The 12,588-nt window shown below is 39.4% G+C and overlaps 1 protein-coding gene across 1 annotated transcript in view; it reads left to right on the top strand.

Annotated features, from left to right (window-relative positions):
• The first annotated feature begins 10,036 nt into the window (after positions 1–10,036).
• Positions 10,037–12,588, top strand: part of LOC101863492 (protein ABHD14B) — a 31,045-nt gene continuing 28,493 nt past the window's right edge. Inside the window, exon 1 of the mRNA XM_005092759.3 lies at positions 10,037–10,137. The gene's annotated coding sequence lies outside the window, so the exon portion shown is untranslated. The remainder of the gene's footprint in view (positions 10,138–12,588) is intronic.

The raw sequence follows: 12,588 nt of genomic DNA, 5'->3' as shown, positions 1-12,588 counted from the left end.
GATTCAGAGTAGGCCTGTCTTTCCTTCGTTGTCCCCCCCCCTCCCCCCTCTCCCCGTTTCAATGATTTTGTCTGCAACCACTTGGCATATTATAAACATCTCCATGTTCAAAACGACTTATTTATGTCTAAACGTCGAGTATCACTCTCCCTTTGTCTTGAATGCCGTTTCAAAAGAACTGTGAGAAGAGACACAAACGTGGCTGTCTTACAACCCCAGTAGTACATGTATTTGAGACAGCGTGGTGAAATCAGGCGCTCGTCAAAACAAGGAAACCGGCCTTTTTCTTGGCGATTGACAATTTAAAAAAAACAAAACTTTCTTTTTTGCTCAACACTAAAGTCCATTTCAAACTTATTTTTGCGTTGATTTTTTTTTCTTCAGAAATACGTTAATTAAAGGCATACAAGATGTAACATTTCAGTTTCCAAGGACTCTCAAGCTATGGAAGTCACCAAATTTGAGCGATAATTTTCTCGCTAATTTTATCTCTGAAACCAGGCGACCTCCACCTCCTTTTTCTGCAAATATCTTGAAGATAAAGGTTAAAAAAAAAATTAAAACAAGACAAATGAACGAGCTTATACATAAAACCAATGAACAGCACGCCCGAAAGTTGACGCGCGCCCGACTCTATCGCGTTGTGACACAAATCATTCGTCTAGATCTACATATTATACGGCACGAGGTTAACGCTTATGTCGACACAACACAAGCCGTTCACATAATAATACCAAGCCCATTGTCCATTTCCAAAAGCATCGAGCGCAGTCAGTAGGAAACATTAATACATCAAGTACGTGCAAAACTGAGCCAGAATATAATCTGCATAATTGTATGTTCGAGCCAGGATCGTTCGGATTGGGACTCAAGGTGCTACAAACTGAGTCATGTGAAGGTGCAACTAGAAGTTGAAGCTTTTCTTTTCTTTCACCACTGAAAAATACCAGCCCTCCAGCCCTCCCCCCCCTCCTGGTTTAAACAAAATCGGACAACTCCAGTAAATTTTGAATACCGTAAGTTTTACCAATAAAATGATACCCTCCGTGATTCCGATGTGAATAGGAAGGACGTAAAGTGCCACTTCTTCGCTAAATTGCTATCTTGGAATTACAAAGTTCTTATCTGACATTTTTGGACGTTATGAATTATAAAGACCATGAAGTCAGAAACCAAATAATCTTTCTGCTCTATCAAAATCGTAAGATAATTCGCAGTCGTTTTCATGATATTTAATAACTTGCATTCGAAAAAGCTTGACATGTTGTGAAACTCACTATTTTTGACGTCAACTTTCTTAAAGCTAGGCACCGAGCAAAACAAAAAACAAACAAAAAAAGACAAGAAAAAAAATTGAGCCTTAATAATAGTCTTCTCAGTTTAACACCTGCACTTTCTTTGTTTCCACAGTGTTGTGTAGAAAACACACGTCCACATTCACTCCTTATTTGTGCTGCTTTTTCGTGTCTTTGAGTGGAACATTGGAAAACGAGCAAGAACAACAAAACAAACCTTCTCTCTGTATCGTGCGCCAACATTCCAGTGCAATTTGTTGAGCAACTGGGATTTGAAGTACAGTGTTCAAAGAGTAGTTTTACACACACACAAAAAGAGAACGAAGCTCTGAGAGCTAAGTAAACACGTTGACTAGACCTGTTTCTCAACGAACAACGAATTGTAAACATTCAGTACTTTTTGGCTAGCAAAATAAGCGGACTGTTTTATCCTTTCATAATAATCATCGTGCGACGCAGAATAATATGAATTGGAATGTCGTTACCATAGTTACTGCAGCAAAGCCAAAAGAAGCAAGAAATTTGTTTTCAAATCCCAAGGATATTTCCTCTGTCTGCCAGACGTCTTGGGCAGTGGAGAGAGAGAGAGAGAGAGAGAGAGAGAGAGAGAGAGAGAGAGAGAGAGAGAACAAAATACTCTTTGCAGTTGTCTGCTGTGGCCATGTGGGGATGTATAATATACGACACTTCTGCACACCCTTTTATAAGAACAGTTTCAAAGTGAAAGATAATTTAATTTTTCTTTTTTTGGTTGTGAAACAACATTTGCGAGCGAAGCAACAGAGATTCTGGAAACAGAAATCAAGTCTGTGGTGCTGCTCTTGAATAACCGTACTGAGTTGAAAAAGGACCTAAACCTATCGCGGCCCATCATAGTTTTTGGGATGGTAACATTCGATTCCTTAATCAGTTCTTCAATGTAAGGAAAAATCCACATATGTTCTGACTTCAGGAGCCTTAGTAAAATCAAATAATATAAAAAAAGAGGCAAAAGCTAGAGAGCTTCTTCTCCAAGTCGAAGTGCAAGTATCAGTAATTGCTAGAACTTTCACTTTGGCAACACCCATTCTTATGGCTTCATAAACACAGGAAATCTTTCTCCCATGCACTAAAATACGTATCTATTCTAACTTATATCAAAAACAAGGAGAAAAAAGGTAATGTCTTTACTCAGTAGAAGTTGCTAAAAATGTTGATGTCAAACACAATTGATTTTTATTCCCTTTATTTGAAACTAATTTGTTTAGTGGTAGTTGTAGCAAATATCACAGACAATCTTGTGTCCCCTGTCCATTCTTGCCAGGAGAAGAACAACAGTCTTACCAACTAGCTCGTCCACATACTGAGTATAGCGGACTGGGGACAGGGAACAGTCATCTATGAGGACCACCACCCTGTTCAATGCTTGGTTGTCAACGCTTTAACCTGACCATCAATGATTTATTTATAGAGGCACCAGCCATCCATGTCCAGGTGCTGTTTTAGCCTCTTTTTCCTGTATGCGGATTAATAATATCTTTTTGCCAATTTATTGGTTCCACCCAAAATAGATCAATGTTACTCACGCAAATTTCCATATCAAATATTACCACAGAACTTGTTTTCTCGAGCTGACAAAATTATTTTCTGACATTAGATAGCTCTTGTGAAATCTTTAGACAGGCTGATGACTATTTCGAAAAAGAAGGAATAAGCTCCATGCTGCTGCATTGGACGCAGTTCGCTGTTATTCTGGACTCATAAAAAATGGCGGCTTTGCGTCAGTGTTTATCACAAACAGCGTACGATAATGTTTTGGCTATAGGGCATGACAATGCTACTCTCAAAATAACGTCGGTGCAAACATGAATGTGGACAAGCAGCAATAGGACAAGTAAGTTTTTTGATGTTGCAATGGAAAAATTCGGTAGGCAGCAACGTGACTTCTTTCCAAACATGCCTCATGGTATGAATGGTCGACGCGTCACATGTTTGGCCCAATAATGGTACCAATACATAAAAATACGGCCCGATCCTGTTTCCGGACTTCCTGTCTATACAGGTCTTATAATAGATTTGCTTAATCAGTTATCAGCATCACTGAACTTCTCCTGTATTCTGACCCCAGATCCAAGTGCACCGAACACCATGTCTTGAGATGATTTCTACAAGGTTGTGTCTGCCAGAGAAGTAGATATGGGACTTGCTTTCTGGGAGGATGCGCAATATTTTCTGAACCACTCCATTAGCTCTCCGGTCTTGGAATCAAATCTGGTGGGTCTTTATCAACTAAGATCTCACATGGATCTCTTAGAAATACCATCGTGGAATGAAGAGACAGCTTTCGTCAGCCTCATATCTACAGGGAGCTTGATCTGGTCTGTATTTCTTTATAAGATCTTGATATTATGTAAATTTGTCTTAACGCACACATGGAGACATTCGAAGACAGGTGAGCAGATGAGGCAAGATCAAATGAATAATGCAGACAGACCAGCTGACACATTGAATGAGAAAACCCCGATTCCAGATGCCCTCCATACTGATACCTACCAAGGTGACACCTCCATTAATCTGGGAGGCCTAGTTGACTTTTTAGGAGCACTTTTCAACCAGGGCGTGTTACCAACACTTTCCTATTTGTCAACAAAATGTGTGATAGCTGCCTGGTCGTTCCTTTGATTGCTCCTCACCCAATGGTACATCGGACAACTTACAGCGTACCCTCTGGTACACCCATTCTCTAATTTCGATGGAGCTTATTCCTTCCTTTTTGAAATAGTCATTAGCCTGTCTTAAGATTTCACAAGAGCTATCTAATGTCAGAAAATAATTTTGTCTGCTCGAGAAAACAAGTTCTGTGGTAATGTTTGATACGGAAATTTCCGTGAGTAACAATGTTACTAACATTGATCTATTTTGAAAAGCATTGGCAACCAAGCATCGAAAAGGGTGGTGATCTTCATAGATGACTGTTCCCTGTCCCCAGTCCACTATATTTAGTATGTGGACGAGTGAGTAGGTAAAACTGTTGTTCTTGTCCTGACAGGAATGGACAGGAGACACAAGATTGTCTGTGGTATTTGCTACAACTACCACTAAACAAAAGATAAGTATTTTAGTGCATGGGGAAAAGATTGCCTGTGTTTATGAAGCCATAAAAATGGGTGTTGCCAAAGTGAAAGTTCTAGCACTTACTGATACTCGCACTTTGTCTTGGAAAAGAAGCTCTCTCGCTTTTGACTCTTTTTTTTATTATTTGATTTTACTAAAACCCCTGAAGTCAGAACACATGTGGATTTTTCCTTACTTTGAAGAACTGATTAAGGAATTCAATGTTACCATCCCATAAACTATGATGGACCGCGATAGGTTTGAGTCCTTTTTCAACTCAGTACGGTTATTCAAGAGACGGCACCACGGACTTAACTTATTATGTCTCCAGAGATTTAAACCAAATTAGGCATTTTTGGACGAAATTAAACAACGCATTGAGGGGAGACAACCAAGGCCAAGAACCATGCAGGAACTATATATGACCACCCAGGAGATATGGAGGCAGTTCTCGCTACGTGTTACATGTACCATTAACCGAGTGACTTCCTTGTACCGGAGATGTACTGCGGTGTATCCGATATAATGGTGGTCATATCCACTACTGAACATTTTGATGCATTAACCGGAAGTCGAAAATGTATTCCATTAAAATTTAGTAATCACAGTGATGCCCCACGTATCCTTTCATAATGCCTCTCACTTCTCTGAAGCGGGAATGGAGAGGTCACAATGCTGTGATGGATGGAGTGAGTGTGTGACGTGGGCAGGGTTTGGTGTTTAACCTAGACGGTTAGAGATAGTATAAGAACGTATAATGTTTAACCAATATGTGCAAGCAGACGGAAGGCACCACAGGGTGTTGTGGGGTGGGGGGGGGGGGGGGGCAACACAGCGGGCGAGTTAGCCTAGAGCCCTTTCTTTATGATAGCCAACGCCGAGCTGTCAACATCGCTAGCGTTAGAGAAAGAAACCTGATTCGATTTTAGATCAATTATGACCAGGGGCGAAGGCTGACTTGTTTGACAGGGTAATCAAAGTGAAATGGGACCAGATAGGGCCTGGAGATATCACACCCACACAAGTTACAAGAATCTTACTGGCACTGGAGGCGGCAACTCTGAGTTGTGAATGAAAACAAATCCTGAATTCATGTTGTATGCTTGTTCAACCGCTAAAATAATCGGGAAAGTATTTCATTAAATATTTATTCTAACTAACCTTAAATTTAACTTTAGATTTGAACACACGAACACCAAGGAAAGAAGCACAGATGTCAGCACTACAATGGCATGTTATACCAAACAGCCGAAACACTTTGGTAGAGCACGCCAATTATTAATTATTTATTTCACATTTGGCTGTTTTTTGTCTAGCTTTTCGCGGCCAGGAGCATAATCGAGGTCACGATCTGATTATAGGACGTTAAAAAGTCGAGGAAAAAAACAAGCACTAGCAGTGTAGTAGCAGGAGTCAAAGGATTATTAGGAGTTAGTTCCCCTCACATCTGTGAGGTAGACTCGACCAGTGTAATAGTTCGCTTAGATAATCAGCGCGTCTGGGTGCTTATAACTGTGGCCCGAAAGGGGTGAACAGGGTATATGCGACAATGAAACAGTTCTGACTGCTATGCACATGTTCCCTTCAAATCTATTGGTTGACTCTTCCAGCCTCACTTTAAGCTTACTTAATCAAAGCTTGTGACTGCTTATGGAGTGGCCCGATAGGGGCGAACAGGCATAGTCTATTGTTCATTGGTGATTATGAACGTCTTTTTACATTTAATTTATGAGGTTTACGTCTATGGGTGAATTTGACTGCGACAATGTTTCAAAATTAGGAAGGGAAGCAGTGATTATTTGATTATATAGACGCTTCGCCTCTGATTATGACCTAGAGGTCGTGTTGAACAAATCATCTCCCAGGGAGATTATACAAAGATACAAACAGAACACTGAACTAATAGATCAGGCCTACTTTATCATTTCCCTTGAGTTTATCACTGGACTCCTTAAAACGAGAATCCTGCTATAACGGATATTTTCCACCAGTCCCATCCCTCTCGTTATAACAGGATTCCACTGTGTTTGACCCTCTGGCTTCTGCTATGGCCAGTGAGACCAAATCTGGCAAAGAAAAATTTGCCACTTTCTAAACATTTAAAAGGTTCATTTCCACTCATGGATAGGCCCAGCTCTGGGGCGTGAACGTCTTTGCTTTAGAAGGCTTATTTCTTATTCGTGAAGCCTCGTGGGGACCATTATATCATCAGATGGTAGATGTCACACCGAAATTAAAAGCCGCATTTGCCAAGCAAAAACAACCTTCCACAAGATGAAACAGATACTAACAAACATCAATCTGTCACTGGAAACGAGGAAAAGAGTACTGAAAAGTTACATCGAGCCAATCCTATTATACGGGTGCGAAGCGTGGACAATCAATAAACAGCTGGGAAGAACAATTGTAGCGACAGAGTTGTGGTTCATAAGACGCATGCTACGTATCCCATGGACAGCTAAAAAAACAAACGAAGAAGTCCTGGTTGAAGCAAATTTTAGAAAACAAATTATCACGAATATAAGAAAACGACAGGTAAATTTCTTCGGACACACAATGCGGAAAGAAGCATTAGAGAGTATTGTCACAACAGGAAAGTTTGATGGAAAGAGAGGCAGAGGCAGACAGAGGGAAAAGATACTGGACAAGATGACAACATGGTTGGGAGCAGCAAGAACAACAGACACCATTGCTGCAGCGAAGGACAGGGTGAAGTGGAGGTCCATGGTCGCCCACGCCAGTCGGCAAGGCACCGGATGATGATGATGAAGCCTCATGTTAATAACGGCTCGTTGCCAGATGCGACTGCTGTAGCTCTCCAAGCGCGCCTGTGAGGAGCTATGAAGGCTATCACATGTCGAAGGATCTGTGTTAAAATTTTTCAGAATATTTTCAGGGTGCAAAATATCTGGATATTAGTTTTAGGATATGTGACAGAAACTTTTAAGTCTTGGTCATAGATATTTACACTTGATCTACTACTAGTTTATAAAGGAGAGAGGCCATGGGCTACTGGGGTGAACCCCCCCCCCCCCCCCCCGGAGATTTTTTCACCACCATGATTTTAAGAAATGGTAGGACAGTAGGACCTAGGGACTCACCCCCCCCCCCAAAAAAAAAAGAAAAAAAAAGGTTTGCACCAAAATCTACAGTTACGGCCTTTGATTGTCCAGAAATTAAGAAAATACTTGATTTTTATGCTGGGGTTCTCTGTGAAGCCAAAACTGTGTACTTTCAAATGGTGCTAAACTCAATATTATAAGATCGTGTAAGTGTTGTAAAAAATGATTTTGCTAATTAATTACAAGGTGCAAAGAGGAAAAAAGAAAACTTAAAGGCTGATTTCTCAAAATCTATAGAAATGATCAATTCCATTGCTTCACATCTTCTTTAACCGGTACAATAGCTTTCTGATAAGCACACACTTTCAGGCACAAAATGAGAAGGATTTTATGCAAAAGAACTAGGAGTTAAGGAGTTACAACCTTTGCTATTGAAAGAAAATTCAAAATTGCTGCACGTCATTTTAAAAACGTGGGCAAAGAGGCGTCATGTGTACTTTTGTCTCAGAGCTATAGTCAATTCAAACTGGATGTTTGTCACGGGAAACTGGGAAAAACTGCTCAGTTTTGGATGAGGTACATAGATGCAGTGTGGAAAGTTCTCAACTTTCTTATAGCAACAAAGAGAAATGACTTTGACTTGCACATAACTTGTCTTGAGCAGATGTGTCCCCTTTTCTTTAGCATAGACCACCCCCCAACTATGCTAGATACTTCTCTGCATACATCATCCTTCTACTGAACCTGAAAGATTCTCATCCTGGTGCCGAAGAGCTTTTGCGACGCAAAGAATTCAGTGTGCGTAGGTCAAGAGTGTCAGGTGCCAAGCCAAATGTAAGGGTGACATTGTTGGTTTTAGTCAAAATGTTGCTGCAAACCACAAGTTGTGCATGACAAGACATAGATCTAAATGGGCGAGCATTGTCACTTCCTGTTGGAAGAATCTGGACTGGACAGTAAGGATCAAGAACACAAAGACCGCCACCAATCACAAATGAGACTATCAGAGAAAAGTGTACAATGTGTCAAGCAATCTTTTGAATCGTTTAGCAACCCATTGGCACTGTTGGAAATGACAAACTGATTTCTCTGTCTTGAGGAATGGAAGCTACAGAGGAAGTAGAAGCAGATCTTTTGTCAATCATTGAAAAAGATCAAAGACAGCTATATGAAAATTTTGTCAAGACTACCCTCATTGAACAAGCTGAGAGTTTCCATGCACCTCTCAAAAGAAACTTGAAACTGATTTTTGCTTCAAAACAAAAGACAACTAAGCTGCAGACAACAAAGAAAAAGGAGAGGAAAGTAACCGCACAAGGAAACGTGTTTGGGCAGCTTTTCATATTGTCTACAGAAAAAAAAAAATAAAAAAATAAAAAAATAAAAAAATAAAAAAATAAATATATATATATATATATATATATATATATATATATATATATATATATTGACAGGAACAGATTCAGAACAAGAGGAAGACAAGATGAAAACGATCTCCTCTATTACATGTATATCAGTGACGTAGAGGTTGACATTTCAGATACTGGAAGTGACAGCAGTGAATGAACTGATGACATACAAAGCATCTTTGTAAGACTTTACATGAAACACCGACTGACTTACAGTACAAAATTTGGATAACTTATAGCACCCAAGCTACTCACTTCTGTTACATGTCCTAGGCAAGTCAATTTCTAGATGTTATAATGGTCATTTTCTCAATTATTTATTTGTACGAGTTTACTCAATAATACATCATGTACACATATAATATGGCCAATGGCTATAACTGAATTGCTGTGTAACTCTGCATTGTAGGCATACTGATTTTTTGTTGAACTACATATTTTGCATGTGCAGCTTTTCCTTTGTTGTGCAATACCCAATTAAGCTAACTTTGAGCGGCTGTTTTCGATTTTTAGAGAAAACGGACTTTAAACATTTTTTGCTATATGCTATGTAAAATACTACCCCAAAAATATCAGTATAACTGTTTTTCTTTAACCCAGAGCTCCAACTTAAGCCTCAATTAAAAGAAAGTCAGATTACCTATTCAAAAAGTGAATTTGAAAAAGAAAGTTATTTCTTCACAATTTTTGACAATTCAGGGGCAATAGCTCTGCAGATAGCCAACATTTCTGTTGCAAACTTTTTTTTGTAAGTAGATCTATCTAGAATCTAGTCCTAAGTGTTCTCTTTCAGAAAATCATTGTGAGCAAAATCCCCCGGCGGGGGGGGGGGGGGGGGGTCCGGTAACCCATAGTCTAAGATAACCCTATGGTCTTGTATAATAATAATGATAATGATAATGATAATAATAATAATAATAATAATAATAATAATAATAATAATAATAATAATGATAATGATAGTGGTAATAATAATAATAATAATAATAATAATAATAATAATAATAATAATAATAATAATGTGTTAAGCAATAATAAGAAAGAAAAAAGATGTTTCAACTGCAATGGCGTACTTTCAATGCATAACGTCAGTACTGGTAACGACAAGGAAAATTAACCCAGCACGTTACTCGATGGTCACTTATTTTTCATAGTAATCTCCCTTGTATTGTTTTGTTTCCGGTTGAACTTGTAAACACAGCTGTGGTAGCTGATAGATATTGGAATTTAGAGCTCGTTGACGTGGCTGGGACCTTCGTGCTTATTATGCAAATACAGGTGAGTAATTATATGTCTTTAATGTGTATTCAGTGCTAATTATACATGTTGCATACTGTAAGGGGTGTATTTCTAGATCTACAAGCTTATTCAGTCAAGCACACAAATAATTGCTACTGACTTCAGGTTCAGTTCAGGACGCGCGACCCAACCCAACACCGCGGTATTTAAAGCTTCGGGAGGGGGAGGGGTCGGGGGTTGGCTAACACTTTATTACCTACCTTCTTGATTTATTTTGCCGCAGCGTCATTTGCAGCTTTGATTTAATTGGGCTTTGGCCTTGCCTATAGATCTAGATCTAGAGTCTAGATATTCGACAGAATTTTACCGAAGCAAGTGTATTTGGTTGATTAGTTAGTGCAGGCGGGCCTTCTTCACTGTGATAGTGATAGTATAGATCTAGGCCAACCAATGTAGCGTTCATCATGAATAAACTTTCCAGTGTTCTCTTTTGTTGAAAGCGTGCAATTTTGTCTGTGGGCAGTGAGAGAGAAAGAGAGAGAGACTAGAGAGAGTGAGAGAGAGAGAGAACACTTCCTGGCAAAACAAAATCGAAGTGACTATTTTGAAATTTCTCCGAACTTTCGGGAAAATAAACTTGAACTCTATTTCTCCGAATGGTTTCCTTTCTCGAGATTTTTTGGTTATTTGCGAGATTTCTAGGCGTCATCTTTCATCTGCCATTCTGCGAGGACTGGGAAGATTTTTTTTTTGGCGTCAAATTCAAGTTCTAGATCTAGAGAGCTACAGATTTTTAAATGTTTGAATATTAAGATGTGCAGTTGTGGTTTTAAAGGCAACGTTCCCTGATTATTCTTGTTTTGAAAATACCTTCAAAAGGTACTGCGAGAAAACAAGACTGATCGACTTTGGCAGCAACCTATTTTGCATTTCATTTGTCCTTTGTTTTTGTCTAGCTGTTCTTCCACTCCGATAGACTATTCCGAAAGTAGGAAAAACGGGTCTTGTATCACACTGGGTGAGAATAGCCAACCCTGGCAAGTCTCATCCGGGGTGAGAGGTCGATCGTATTTCTATTCTCACCCCTGGTGAGGATAGAGCTACTTCCGAGTGTAGAATCTAGATTCTAGAACTAGAATCTAGTAGTCGTAGTTTTCAGGAGGGTAAGAAGACTAGATTCCAGATGTAGATCTAGAATCTAAACTCTATATATTATTATATATCAAATTTATCGTCTTCCTGACTAATGATAAAATTTTAAGTTCTGATTGAACTGTGATCACTATCAGTCAGAGTCCAACTTAATTTCTAACAACAGAGTCATGTTGCCTCTGGCTACCTGCTTGCACAGGCACTCCTGTGTCAGATAATAGCACACCCCCCCCCCCCCCCCCATGTTGTTTTAAATTAAAGCAGCACTTTGCAGTCACATAGCCAGCAGTACAAAATACCCCATCTGGTCACCCAGCCAGTAAAGTGACTGCAACAGACTTCTCGGGCCTGGGGCGGAAATGCGCTAGGTGACAGGAACAGATAATTTTCACCGGCACATTATTGCACCAGGTGACCGCAAAGTGTTAAAAACAATTGAGGCGTCGTGGTGAAATCAGGGGCTCGTCAAAATAATCAAAGTAAAGAAACTGGCATTTTTCTGCAGATTTGTGGATTTTTATCGAATTTTTGTTTTTTGGTTCTACACCTTTCATGCCCATTAACACTTTGCAATCACACAGACAGCAGTACAAAATACCCCATCTGGTCAGCCAGCCAGGAGAGCGACTGTGTCGGACTTCTCAGGCATGGCACAAAGCTACGCCAGGTGACAGGAACAGATAATTTTCCCTGGCGCACTATTGCAAGTGACCACAGTGTGTTAAAGAACACATTCTCAATTCTGTGTGGATTTTACTGAAAAACATTGATCAAAGGCGCACGCAAAATAAAAATTTTCAGTCTCCACAGACTCTCAAGCTAAGGAAATAACTCATCTTTGGCAGTCATTTTCTCGCTAATTTTACCTCTGAAACCAGGTAAACCCCACTGCCTTCATTCACAAAACTCTTTTCAAGATATAATGTGGATAATTTTTTCATCCACAGCAAGACAAATGAACAAGCTTTAGGATAATACCAATAACTTAAAAAAATTACGAGGGCCTGATTCCACCACATCGTGACATATTACTACACAAATGGGCTTACTGTAATCTATAGTTTCTATAAAAACATAAAAACATTTCATAAGCTAATAATTTGCAATGGATATTGTGTCCAAATTTTTAAGCAGATAAAAATGAACAAGAAAAGTGCTTTAGAATCTGAGCATGAGATGGGTCCATGAGTAAAATAATACCACACCAGCAAACACATTCACTAAGACATGATGCTTTAATATGTTTGGTGAATGAGTTCACATGCAGGTAATGACACTGCTCGAACTCACAGACATTTTACTATGCACACACACACACACACACACACACACACACAT

This window comes from Aplysia californica, unplaced genomic scaffold (genome assembly GCF_000002075.1).
Source record: "Aplysia californica isolate F4 #8 unplaced genomic scaffold, AplCal3.0 scaffold00052, whole genome shotgun sequence".
Classification (NCBI taxonomy): domain Eukaryota; kingdom Metazoa; phylum Mollusca; class Gastropoda; order Aplysiida; family Aplysiidae; genus Aplysia; species Aplysia californica.
This window is presented reverse-complemented; position numbering and strand designations above follow the sequence as displayed.